Below are 14,723 nucleotides of genomic sequence, written 5' to 3' on the forward strand. Positions count from 1 at the left end.
ACCCTTACTGAAACTTACAAAATAAATTCATAAATAGATTAAACACACACACACACACACACACACACGCACACACGTACCTAAAAGGGCAGAAGGTAAAACTATTCTTTATAATAGAATTCCAAGTAATAAATGCAAAGGAATAAAACACCATTTTCAACCAAATCAGTAATAACTGATTCTGGCAAGGACCATGAATGGATGCTAAAATGGCTGGATAAATGCACTGAGGAATAGAACTGAGAGTCTTAAGATCGCCCCAGAGATCAATTATTAACTACAAAGGGATAGTCTGGCAGATTTTGCCTTAACCAGAAGATCAATGTTACCAACCCCAACTGTGGAACAGACTGATATTATGTGCCTACCGATGTAATGCTTAATATCTTACATCACGTCCTTAGTGTTGTATTTCTACCAAAATATGTAGTATTACAAATACAAAATACTTGGTATTTCTACCAAAAATGCATAATCTCAATCTAATTGGGAGCAAGCACTGGCTGTATTTTTCAAAACTGTTAGTGTCTTTAAAGATGAGGAAAAACTAAGGAACTATAGGAAAAACTAAGGAACTATAGGAAAAACTAAGGAACTATAGGAAAAACTAAGGAACTATTGCCCTTAAAAAGACATCAAAGTTCAATAGTTAAATGCAATGGGTGAACCTGAGTTAGACCTAGGGTCAAGGTGGAAATATTACCCAAAGGCAGGACTGTGACAACTGACAAAATTGAATTGGGACTTCACTAGTTGAGAGCATGTACCAATGTCAAAGTTTCCTGGATTTGATCATTTTGCTGTCAGCTATGTGCAAGTCTTGACTTGGTCATGTGGACTGGCAGAGGTGGGAAGGAGAAAGAGAATAAATGTAAACGTATCAGTGAACAGCGATTCTTGATGTGTTGCAGTGTACTTGATTTTTTTATGGCAATTTTTCTCTTGGTTTGAAATTATTTAAGTTAAAATGTTGGGGAAAACTAAAAAGGTAGTGTTGTAGCTCTTGCCACAACTTTAATTAAACATATTCTTATGAAGCATCGCCAGGTATCATATTGGACCATAACATATTCAGGGATGAGTGAGTTCCGCATCTTGCATCCCAGGATCAGACTCTGATAGATGACCGTCTTCATATGTACAGGCATGACTGTTTATGTTCCCTCATATAAAATTTGCCATAGATATTATAATACACTTATTATATAATTACATTATTATATTGACTTATTACAAGTTATTATAATTACATCTTAATGTGAAGAAAAGTAATTTTGAAACACTGACATTCTGAATTCTTTTAAAAGGTCGGAGAGAACATTGCTAATTGCAATGAATCAGATTTTTAAAAACAGTGTAATTTTACTACATTTTGTAATTAGGGGCAAAATGTCCATAATTTCACAAATTGTAGACAACACAAGAGTCTAACCTAATTTGAATTAAGTATTTTTACATCTTAGTTTGACGGAAAACTGTATAATATTATTCTCAATATTTCACTTTCATGCTGGGTGTGGTGGTGCATGCCTACAGTCTCGGAGACTTGGGAGGCTAAGGTAGGAGGATTACAAGTTCAAAGCCACCTCAGCAACTCAGCAAGGCCCTAAACAACTTAGTGAGACCATGTTTCAAAATTAAAAGATAAAAAGGACTGGGTATGTGGCTCTGTGGTTAAGCACTCCTGGGTTCAATTTCTGGTTACCCACCCCACCCCCCCCAAAAAAAATTCACTTTCACGGTTTGACAATAGCATCAGAGAGTAAGAGACCCCGGGGCACAGGGCAACACAAATGTTATTATCTCTTATCAATCTTAGGACTTTAGAAAATATGTTTTCCTAAAATTTCACCTACTTATTGTTCAACAGCTTCTCACTATTAATTTTTCTTTAAAAATGTATGCAAGGAGAAGAGGGTAGTATTTTGCTTCCGGTTTTTTGTTTGTTCCCCTCTTTCATTTTACAGTAAAGGAAATGGTGTTTGTAAACAGTTAAGGATCCCACCTGCTTCAACCTGTATGTACTACCAAAGGGTTTCTCAGCCATCAGGAGTCTATTTCCTTAATGAATATTTGACATATATTAGTGAGACAACCGAGTCCTCATGTAGCTATGTCGAGTCTCTAATGATGCAAATAATCTTATTATCATAAACGGCACGATTAGTGTGAAGGACATCAGGTTACTGTTCAGGCCTTGCTGAGGGCTAATTAGTGGTTTAATCAACAAGCATCATTGAGCACCTGCTGTGCCCCACACTGGGCTCCACAGGAGGAATGCTTCTAGGGCCCCAGGATGGCAAGTGTGTCAAAGTGTGAAAGGTCTTGTTAAGGAAAGCAGATTGTAATTTTATTATTCAGAGCTCTGGGAAGACTGGCCTGAGAGAGACCTTTGAAAGAGTTAGTGCAATCAACTGAGACACCATTTGAAGCATGATGAACAGATTACAGTTGAATATTTCCTCTACTGCTAATACAGCTGATTAAAACCAATTCTTTGATAGCTGACAACGAAACATGAGAATTTTCTCTTCTGATGTCCCTTTCATTTTCACAGTATTTTTGCAATGTACAAAGTAACCTCCCATATACTTTCAGTTCCTCCTCAGCAGAGCCAGTGTCAAACGACAGGAGCCATGATCTCACCCTCTCCCATAACAGGATCCATTGCAATTAGCCAAGATGTGACTCAGGAGCTCAGATTAGATGTGTAGAGAGATAGCAGAGGTGGGAGTAGAACATAGGTCTTCCATCTGAATCCTGTCACCTGGGCTTCCAAAACTGTCATATGCAGGAATTGCTGGGGGATCTGGCTAAAATGCAGATTCTGATGCAGCACGTTTGGAGCAAGGACTGAGAATCCCTGTTTCTAACAAGCTTCCAGGTGGTGTTGATGCTGCTGGTTCAGGGACCAATTCTGTGTAGTAAGACTTTATACTGACTTTGTTTATTATGAAAAAAGTCATGCGAAAAAAGAAAAAAAAATAGGGGTAAAAAATAACTGAATCCTCTGATGTACTACACAGAATGTATAATTATTCTTTTTCACACAAATACATGGAAAATACAGAATCAGTCATTCAAAAGTCCCTCTTAAAAATATAGTAGCTGCTTCTCAATAAAAAAGAATCTGAATCAGGAAAAAGACGCCTGCCCTATTTAAATTCAGAGATAAATTATTCATAATAAGTCTGGCTGACAGCCATTTCATAATTATCCAGAATGTAATTTTGGCTACGTTTCCCAGAGCCTGGTGTCAGGATAGCAGGACGCTTTTTCAGAGGCAGCGTAGATGCCCACAAGGTGGCGCTCGCGGGCCGGCGGTGCTCGCAGGAACCTGGGCACCTCTGGCGCCGCTGGTCGGGTGCGCAGCCAGAAGAGCGCAGCGGGAAGGAGGCCTGCACCAGGGGGCCCCACTAAACTTCATGCACCAAGAGAACGAACCTGAGGCACCCAAGAACCCGGAGGTAGTCGCTGAAGTTATTACAGCAACAATTTAGTTTTGTTTTTATTTCCCAACTCATGAAACAATGGTGAAGAGACAGGATTGGAAAAAAGAAACTGCCCTGTTTTCAAAGGTGGAGAGCCCAGGAAATGTCAGCCATCTACATTTCCAACTCTTATAAAAGGATAGATAGCTCTCATCCTTTCAATGACAATTACTAAGTCAATAGATAAGGCTCTGGGGAAGAGGCAGAGACAAGTCCGGGTGGATGGGCAGATGAAGGAACCGTCAATCATGGAAACCTGGGGAACAGGCTTGAGGGGACACTATAACTAACCCTGGGGAACCTCAGGGGAGGGCGGGCCTGGAAACTTTCTCTGGGAACTACTTGCAAACAGGCCACAGCTCCAGGAGAGAGCAGGACAAAACTGTCAAGGAAGGATGGTGACACCCAGCAAATACTTAGGGGCAAGTTATCAACCGATGACATTAGAATCCTCTAGATTCTAGAGAGAGGCGCTGTTGTGAGCTGTGGCTGTTACCAAAAGATTAGGAAAGTTCGGTTTTCCCTTAGGTTGGTGAGTAACTCCTGAGGTAATATCTCACTGTTAACTAACTGACTCTAAGAAACAATCCTGCAACATAGTAATCATCATTGTTCCCATTTTACATATGAGAAAGTCCAGGTATTGAGACTAAGTGTCTTTTCCAAAGTCACACAAGTGGCAAATGGCATACCCAGAATTTGGACACAGACATTCTTGGCCCAAACCTGAGCTTTTAACTGCTGCACCACGAGACCCTTCCAGAAAAAAAAAAAAAAAGTGTCTATCAGCGCACTGCTAGTGTAGCAGGTGTGGGAAATGGTGGGCCAAAATGTCAAACACTGAGTAAGTCATCAGCTGTTTGAACTGTTTGTCACGGTACCCAGGGATCTTTAGACTTGGTTTCCAGTCGGAACAAAGTAGTTTACATTAGTCAGACTTGATCCTACAATGGAAAACTAATTTGTGATGCAATAACTCAGATTCTCCTGCACTTAAAACTAATCCCTTTTGATAGCTTAGGTATTCTTGAAATTATATTCATATTTTTTCAGGATAGTAGGGTAATGATTTGGAATCTACCACACATAGCCAGGGTAACTCTAGGACATTGGGAAAATCTGATGCAATAAACACAGTTGGAAGATAGAGAATTATGAGTGTAATTTTCTCACTGTAATCAGAACAGTATATTCCTTACAGTAGCAGAGATTTTAAAAGGAAAGTGGAAATAGTAGAGAGTGGAGTAAATCGTCCCAAATAATTTTAAAGCCTGGAACAAAAGACTCATAAAGAAGAGGCTTAGGATGTATAGGCTCAAAAATAAAAAATTGGGTTAACATGACTTTCAAGATAATGTTTTCTGTCTTCTTTGACTACACAGATGAAGAATTTAAATTGTGATATAGATTTAAGTTAGATTCAGTCCATTTTGCAAATTGGAAGCTGAGGCAAAGATGGTGAATGATCAGCTCAGGATACATGCAAATTAACCTTCAGGGGCCTGGGAGATACACCTCTAGACTCCTCATTTTTTTAAATTAATTTTTTTGTAGTTGTAGATGGACAGCGTACCTTTATTTTATTTGTTTATTTTTATGCAGTGCTAAGGCTCCAAGCCAGTGCCTCACACATGGTAGGCAAGCACTCCACCACTGAGCTATAGCCCCAGGCTCTAGATTCCTCATCTTAATGAACTAGAGATCACAAGCCTTTAGGCCTGTGTGATTTTTTCAGCTCTTTCAAGGAAAGGAACCTTTGTCTAGAACTGTAATTTTGAAATTCAATCCCAGGGGAGATTGCGCTGGCTAAAAACTAATATGAGAGACCCCATGGGGCACTGCTCACCTTGTTCACCCCCATCACCTCTGGCCTGGAGTGTCCTCATCACTTAGGGCAACAGTGACTCTGTATCAGGGCTCTCACTGGAAGAGTAGAATGGCAGGTATTCCAGCATCTCCCATTGCCTGACTACAAAAATATCACAAAGGCCTCCTTGCTCACATTACGAAAAAGAACATCCTAAGTGAGAAACATAAGGAAGGGCAGTAAGTTTGGAACTAAGCCCTACAAAGCAATACCGGAGTGATTCTCAGCTTTTCAGTGAATGTTCAACACTTGCTAGTCATTAATTACTCATCATGATTTTGAACCTACAATGAGAAATAGAATATGTAGGAAACGTACACTGACAGTCATCTAGAACTTGCACTTCAGGTATTAAACTCCAGAGACTGTTAACCCCCCAATTTGGTAAGGGCAGCACCTTGTTCTTGGTAATACTTGTTTGACTGAATGGGCAAAAGTCCATGAGAGGGGTGCTCGAATTTGAGATGAGCTACCTAATTCTTAAGCTGGTAGTTTCAGAAATTAGCAGCTGTGGAGTGGGAGGCTGTAGGAGAAGGCACTGTGCAAAATATGGAAGATATGTTAAAACAGAAATAACTGGGAGGAGGCAAATGACAGAGAACACCACCAGTTCAGCAGGAAGGAAAACACCATCCAGAAAAACAGTTATTCAATCATTTTCTGATGAATGACTGCGTTTGAATGACTCACTAAAATGCAGCCTCTGTTCCTGAACAGCTGTGCTTGTAAGAATTTTGAAATACTGCCCCACATCCCTGAAATCAGAGTGCTCCCAAGCTTACCTCTTCAAATCTCAAAAGGGAATCACCAGGTTAAAAAGCATGGATCGGGGGAAAAAGAATTTTTCTAGAGACTGTGTTTTCCATTAGGTTTCTAGATAGGTTGTTAATGTACATGGTTCATAGCTTCCAAGACAATGACAAAGACTCAAGGAAAAAAGAAGAGTCTGGAAGGGCCTTTTTTAATCCTGATATTTAAAATTTCCTTAAATAATGCCACCTGTCAGTAAAATTATCTTTGAGTTTATCTCCAATAAAAACCTTCAGAAAGTACTAGAAAGTGGTCTATCAAGGGGGAAAATATGTAGAAAGCTGGTAAACAAATGTATATCATCCCTTTGTGTGGAGGAGATGCCCTCAGGCATAGGCACGTGGTAGAAATAGCACTTTGACATTAATCCAGGAGAGACTTTTTGCAGAGACTGGGAACTACAAGTTGGTGACCTCTGTGGTAAGAGAGAGGAGGAGAGGAGCACAAAGAGAAGGGCCGTGGGGGAGGCAGAACTGTGGGCCCTGAGCAAACTAGCTCTCTCCAGTGTGAAGCTGGCTCTTGGCATCCTGAGCAGCTTGGTAATGGTGAGAGCACCTGCCCAGGCCACCAAGATGGCAATGGTGACACCACGGTGCAGGGCCTTGCCACTGTCCCGCTGACTAGGACATGGCTGTGTGCCACGGTTATGAGGGATGCAAGATGCATCAGAACACTCTCACAGAGGTCAGAACTGGTAGATGCACATCAGTTCCATGTGGAACTTCTCCACCATTTCTCTGTCAACAAAATCCATCCACAAAAGGTTAAAGAATCCCTCTAGTTCTACAGGGGAAATGCAGTTTCTTTCTTGGCACCTAACAGAAACTGAAAATAAATTCCATCGAAAACCCTGGCTTCTTAAATGCTTAAATCTAGTTCACTCTGACTTAATAAATCCTGTTGTAAATGTCTCACCAAGTAATAAGAAAAGCTTGGAAAGCTTAAGGGGGATTTAAAGAGTACAACAAGAGAAATATATAAAAGATAAGGAAAAAAAAAAAAAAACTTTGGTAAGTGGTTAAAGGAACTAGGATTTTCTTTCTTGGTTAGTTGGTTGTCTGGACCAGATGAAAAGAGACAATGAAAATAGATCTTCAGGATTACAAAAAGTAAGATTTATACTTATCAGATAACAGTTTATATTCCCCTCTAACAAACAGTTCAGTTGTGCATAAGAACCCCAATCTTGCCAATTTCTACAAGAGGAATCTAGCAAGCTGACATTGGAATGCAGACTCTTACTCGGGGTTCCAGAATTCTTTCCCCTAAGAGTCCTTTTTTGATCTGGGAATCTTTGAAGAACTTGAAGGAAATGTGATGCCCAAGGCATCTGCTGGGAGGGAAGCAGAAGAGGGTAGACATCAGGAGAATACCTGGTAGGACCAGGAGCTGCTGTGGTGAAGACAGGTATCAGCCTATGAGGCCAGAAGATTGAAAGTTGCTGTCCTACTTAATCCTCTGTCATTTTGGCTGTCACAGTGGCAAACCTAAAGTTTGTAAACAAACTAACTAAAACATCAAACCTGGTAAGTATCTGGGATCTTTTAGTTGAGATACACAAAGCTCCACAGGAACTGGTGAGAACAACCAGAAGTGAATGAGCACTGATTAATAAGGGTGGGATCAACATCAAAAGTGCGTGGGCATTGATCATCTTCCAATTCAGAGACTGCAGAAGACCATTTGCAAGATTAAAGTGGTAGGCAACTAATTTTTCACTAAAAATAAATATTTCATAGCTGACAGCATCTCATATTCAGACTAAATTTTGTTTTGTTCCCATTGGCTGAAGGGAGCCTCATGGTACTTTGGGGTCCCCAAGCAGGGACAGCCTCTAATCTACCTGTTAGGGTGGGATATCTGGGGTTTTGAGGCCTCAAGAAGAGCAGGCGTGGCCTGACCTTTACCATGGACAGCTCTAGCAGTACCACCTGGCTTGCTCCAGAGTCTGCTGGCAGCATCTGAGTTGAGAGGGGCTATGGCAGTTATCAGAAGGGACACTGTGAGTGCTCTGCCCCACGCCTGTCTTTAGTAGATAAAAATCCTGTGTTGAAGCAACACAAAATAGATTCAGGCATGAAAGTAACATTTTAAGGAAAGATTTAGAAACAGAGTGGGAATACGCTGGCAGTGTTCGCATGTGATATTCTCACTATTCTGAATCAGAAATGGATTTTTACACATTACGTCTTGAGCTCTCTGTACCCCAAGAGTTGGCTGGCAAAATGGAGAGGCTGTGCAATTGATTAGGAACTGTGAGCACAAATTGTGCAGCCAGGTAGCAGTGTCCTTGGCTGTCCATATCATCTCAGGGAAACCACTAAGTTTCTCTGAGTCTCATTCCCCCATCTGCAAAACCAGGATCATGACAATATTTGCCTTCCTCCTTCAGAGACTGCATAAAACCATTTGCAAGATTAAAGTGATAGGCAACTAATTTTTCATTAAAATAAATACTTCATAGCTGCCAGCATCTCATGTTCAGACCAGATTTTTATCTTCTTGTTCCCATTATGCTCATCAGCTCCCACTGGCTGAGAACAGGCCCCAGAGCCTCGAGGTATTTTGGGTACCACCTCTGGTCAGGAATAAAGTACATATCATTTGAAAACTGCCTATAATAGTGCATGACACCAAGTAAGTCATACAATATTTATTCAATTTTTAAAAATTAGCAGTCTTTCATTCAGAATGCCTCCTCAGAAAAGAAACCGCTTCAGTGAAGAATAGGTTCTCAAGTAATTTATAAAGCCAGGCATGGTGGTATTCAGCCATAATCCCAGCTACTCAGGAGGCTGAGAAAAAAGAATGGCAAGTTCAAAGCCAGCCCAGACAACTCAGAGAGACCCTACCTCCAACTAAAATAAAAAGAGTTGGGGATGTAACTCAGAGGTAGAGCACCACTCAATTCACTCCCCAGTACTAAATGAATAAATAAATAATCAAGTCACCTGTGAAAGACCACAACACACATATTCTAACTAAAACATCAAACCTTGGCTGGCTCAAAGATTATTCTATATGATCCAGTGGTTCTTCCTCATATCTCGGGGCACTAGAGACACATCTCCCTGCTTCCAGCAGTGGCGAACACTTGTGGAGAGGGATTGTAAAGTCCCGAATGTCTCAGGAGATGCCCAAACACAGCAGAGTGCTGATACCCAGAGAGGCATTCTTTGTTCTGCAAACAGCTCAAAGTTGGGCACCCATGCACTGGGCTTCCTTGCAAGAGAAAGAGAAGACCCACTGGTCAGGATCTGGGACTGGGCGGGGTGTGAGGATGGAAAAGTACCTATGGCAGGTGGGCAGAAGCAGGGCACAGACAGGAGGGGGCTGAGCCCGAGGATAGGACAGAGCTGGCAGCTGGCCAAGAGCAGTCAGGGGAGGGGACAGGAGCTGCCTTTTCAGGAGTGCCTTGTTTCTTACACATTTCATTCTCCCACCCACACCAAGAACCTTGTGCTGCACTTGTCCTGGTACAACCTCTGTTTCAGATTTGAAACAAAGAAGACATCTGAACTCTGGGCTCTAATGTGACACTGGATTCTGGGCTTTGCTAAGCAATGCCAAGAAATAAAAAGAAGCTCCTGGCAACTGTCAAAATAAGAAACAAAAGAGAGGAACTGTGTAAACTCACACTTTGGCCCCTCTGAGCCCCAAGATCCTTGAACACACTCAGTACAGGCCATCACACTGGTGGCCACTCTCCCACCCCTCCGTCCACTGACCACTGACCCGGGCTGAAGGCTCCAAGCCCAGCCATGGGAATAAGGAGCTCATTAGTTCTTTCTCTTCCTGGGAAAGAGCCATCCTCTCTTTAAGATGTGTGGCTCCAACACCAACGTTAAGTGGAGGTGCTCTCCTTCCACAAAGGTGCCCTCTCTTAGAGCCTACCTCATCTGTCTGCTGCTACAGAGGGGCCAGGTATCGTAGGAGAATCCAAGGAACTCAGTTCTGGGGGCTGGGGCTGATTCCCTATGGAACTCTGGGGAGTTTAGAACTGGTATTTTAAACTGTGACCATTAGTCATGTGTAACTTTAAATTAAAATTTCAGTTCTTCAGCTATGATGGCTTTCATGGAATCATCCAGATATGCCTGGAGGCGACTGTACTGGACAGGACAGATAAAGACTATCTCCATCACCTCAAAAATTCCAGCTGGGCAGTGCCCACTTTCAGAAGCCCTCCAAGACTTAACCAGGTCATATAGCTCCTTGGTAGAGCACCACTCACCTCAATCCCCAGGACAAAATAAATAAATAAATATATGATCAAGTCACCTATGAAAGACCACAAAGTACAACTAAAACATCAAACCTTGGGACAACATTTTGCCTGCCTGAAGGTCTGGGTTTGGACTAGAGAGAACTTTCTTTCCACCAAGAGCAGCCCTCTGCACCTCCTTGAGCATCCACCTGTAATGGCTACTTCCTACACTTCACCTCATGTAATCCTCCCAGTCACTTGAAGGAATAAGTGGTATCATCCCCATTTTTATAGAAGAAGAAATGGAGGCCTGGAGGAGCTAAGTAGTTTGCTCAGCCACACAAACAATAAATTCCAGAGCAGGGACTCTAGTGCATCCCCTAACTCCACACTCACATTACTTTGACAGCAGATCCCAAGCTCCCTCTAGTTTTGAGATTCTTGCTACCAGACAGCAGCAGACTTGAGTTCAACCCCCATCCCATGTGGTTTTTGGAGATATAAGAGCTTTCACCTCAGCCATAAGTCCACAGATGGAAGTTGCAGGAGTTGCCAAATCCTGACTGATCCCTCAGACTACGCTTACATGTTAATTGTGGTCAAGAAGTGATAAAAAATACATATTTTATCAGAAGACTGATAGGTACACTCTGTGTGTATTTATAGGATAAAATATATCTAAAACATAATGGGAAAGGGGTGTACGTATGTGAAAAGTATCAGAAGCAATGTTAAAGGTAAAAGAAGAGACTGGTGGAAATGAACATGATCTAGCAAATAGTTCATCCTGAATATATGAAGGGATATATAATGTCAATGACACAAAACTAAAATGATTAGAAAACTGGGCAATGCTCAGGAAGAGAAGCATTTTCTTGGAAGGTCCCTCGGGGTACTAGAATGGTCCACATCTTGTGCTGGGTGGGAGCCATATGGGTGAGTATTCAGGGCATTGATCTATATAGTTCAGCTTAGTGCCTTTATGTGAAGTATGTGAATATCTCAATAAAAATGCAAAGTATGTAAAGTTTAAAACACATATTCAAGAGCTCTTTATTATCAGCTAAGTACCTATCTCTGTGTTTGTCACAAAGGGAATGCAAGGGAACGAGAGTTAGAAATACAACAGATGAGCTATTTTGATGTAGTTTGTAAAATTGTGCTCCCAAGGGAACCTATACTCACTGTATCAAAAACGATAGTGAAATCATCCAACAGCATTTCTACTTCTTTCCAGTCCCATTAAAGTGCTCTGTTGGCCATCCGTTCCCATTTTGTTGGTCTGGGCAGGTGTGTTAAAGTCTCCCAGGCCCTTTCAGTTACAAGAATGGTCTTATTGCAACAAAGTGCGTGGTCTGGTATGTTAATCAAAACTTTAATTCGTTTCAAACAAGATGAGTTCTTCTGCCCTCGCTTGGCCTATTTCAAGTCCAGAAGCTGCACGGGAAGCCCCATCTGCTCTCTCCACCACCTTTTTCACTTGCTGGCCATGGCTCTGGACACTTTGGTTGAGACCCAGGGGAAAGAGCCAAGTTTGCCAAAATGATGCAGGTGGAACCTGACCCGAGCTCCTTCTGGATGTGACAGAAGGACAGTGGCTGGCCTGCCTCTTGTGGGGCACTTGGGTGGGATTTTTGGAGACCTCTCTGCAGGGCACTTAGGCCACCTCCCCTGACCCAGGCAATGTCTATACTCTTGTGAGTCACTATAACTCCACCAAGCCCCACGCTGTCAGGGGCCCATTTCACCCAGACCTTTTTGATGGGGTTGTCCTCTTGGTAAGAAATAAGACCCCTCACTCCCGGTTCCCACAGGTCCACCTGGATCACAGTGTTCCGCAGTGGTCCCTGGGCATCCACCTCTCTTCACTTTGCCTCCAAACCCTTTTCACATTTACGCAGGTCAGGCTGGCTGGGTGGTTTCCTTGAAGCATCTCTCCTGTAGCTTGATGTAAGAGGGAGGTATCTCTTCCCTCTCTCCGTGGTGGGAGGGAAATGACACAGACAACTCTTTCTGGAAATTACCCTCTCTGACGGCTCCTGCTTCAATGTCCTACAGGTGGGTGATTACAACTGCTGGCAGAATTCAATTCAAGAGGTCATCACTAGTTCTGCTGAGGTGGTCCAGAAACACCCTTAAGAACCACATAGGCTTTTGCCACCTATTGCACCTCCTTCTGAACCTTTGGTCCCTGCCAGCAAGTCTGAGGCAATGAGAAGAATTAGATTTAACAACCTGTCACACAAGTAATGACAGTAAGTGTAATGGCGAAAGCAGCCATCTTTCTCATAATCGGAAGCTTGCTGAGTTTAGAGTCCACATAGACCTTGCTCACTCACACCCTTCCCAGCGCTCAGTGCTTATTAGAGCTGCTCAGTTCACATTAGTGGATGAGGGAAGTGAGAATACAGAAAAGGGAATAGCAAGTTTCTCCTCCATAAATTCCTTTGGAAAAGAGATTTTTATGTAAGTGGGTCATTCTTGTCTGATGTCATGCTTTACAAGCATTCTCCCAAGCCCATGATGAACAAAATGTATGACTGCTGCCTTCTTGGCCACTTGTCATTCAGACAGTGCCCAGGGCCGGAGAAAGCCAATTGCAACCTGCAGAAAAAACCACAAGCTCCTTCAGAGTCACTCCCTGACCTACAAAATCCCTCAAGTAGGTGGTCAGAGCATCTCTTCAGAATGGGAGACCAAAGAGGCAACTCAAGAATGTAAAAATTGCTACAGACTGTACATACAAGACCTGTGCCAAACAACCATGGTTCTGAGCGACTGTAGCCTGCCTGGAGGCCCCTCACCCATCTGTCCAGAGAAGACAAAAGCAACCACAGGAACATCTGATTAAAAGCTCTGTGGGCTCTAACACTTGCAGAGAGCTGGAAATTGTGCAATTGCCACACGAGGCATCCCATCAGAAAGAGCTGGAGAAGTGTGTGTGTGAGCCTCATGAAAACATTTATTCTATTATGGATGTCTCTGCTTGGCCTGGCTTCCAGGTCCATTTGTGGTTACAGTCTGTTGTGGCTGACTTTGGAAACTTTATAAAGGCCAGAGAATGATCTCCTGGAGAGAATGAACAAGAGCAGTGTTGAAATGTAAACTCCACTTGACAACTATTTACCAGGCATCTGCCACATGCTCAGCATGCATAACTAGGAGGAAGGACATATGATGATGAATGAGTGAGAGAAGAATGTCCTGGAGGCATGCTCATGGGCTAGTAGCAGGGAGATGAAAAGTGCTTCTCTCCTGTCCTTAAATGGAAGACATATCTACACTGCACTTTATGCTTAATTCAACACTGTCTTTAATTTTCATCACATCCCTGGGGGAGGTGAAGCAGGGATGGCTGTTCTCATTTTCAAAAGAGAAAACTCACATCCGGAAAGGTCAGGAGACCAGCTCAGGGTCCGCAAGGGAGAGGGAGGCAGAGTTGCAGTAAGAACATGGGGACCCTGACTCTGGGATGCTCTTCTGTGGATCCAGACAAGGCATGTGGGACATAATGGTGAGCTTGCTTGAGGTCTGTGAGGTCAGAACCCACACTTACATCTCCCCCTGAACAGAAATGGCTCACGTGTTGTCCGCAGTCAGTTAGAGGAGGAGGTAGGCATACCATGGAGCCTCCAGAAGCAGGAGCCAAGAGCCGCTGACATTCACCAAGCTAGTACCAACAGCCTGCCTCGATTTGCTCAAACCGCGCACTTTGGAAGCCCAGAAACTACCAGGCGGACAGAAGTGACCCCATGAAGGGAAGAAAGGAAACCTGGACTCTCAAGTCAGTAGAAAATGGAGTTGTCAATAAGCTGAATTGCAACAGAAATCTCCTGCATGTTGTCATGTACTTGGACAGGAAGGATGATTGAGAATTCATGGGAAAGGAAGGTGACAGGATAAGTATGTGCTGAATTCACACTAGGGCATTGGAACCAACCACAGATAAAGTCCTTCATCTGCAGGAGGGAAGGTGCCAAGACAAATGAGCTCATGGTGAGGATGCCCCCAGGCACCTCAGTCAACAGGAGAGCCAGGGTCTGTGCTTTATTCAGTGGTCGGTCAGAAGAAAAGACTGAAAACAACTGAGCTCTCTCTACCTCTGACATGATACCATTCACATATTCCCATAACGTGAGTCAGAGGAACTGGCATCCCAGTGTGGCCCCTGGGATCCGAGGCAGAAGAGCTTGTCCATGCACTAGCACAGCTGATGTCATTTTGGCCACAAACATTCCAGAACTTCTCTCCCCATCTGTGAATTCTCTGTACCAGAAATAAAATAATCCCAGCATAGTGTCATTTGCTCTGTGGTACTTCTGTAGCCAGTATAAAAGTTACATGTGAA

General features: G+C 42.9%; 1 protein-coding gene across 3 annotated transcripts in view; it reads right to left on the reverse strand.

Moving 5' to 3' along the window:
• Nucleotides 1–14,723, reverse strand: part of Rasgrf2 (Ras protein specific guanine nucleotide releasing factor 2) — a 230,910-nt gene that overhangs the window by 26,543 nt on the left and 189,644 nt on the right. The window lies entirely within an intron of this gene.

Source organism: Callospermophilus lateralis, chromosome 5, assembly GCF_048772815.1.
Source record: "Callospermophilus lateralis isolate mCalLat2 chromosome 5, mCalLat2.hap1, whole genome shotgun sequence".
Lineage (NCBI taxonomy): Eukaryota > Metazoa > Chordata > Mammalia > Rodentia > Sciuridae > Callospermophilus > Callospermophilus lateralis.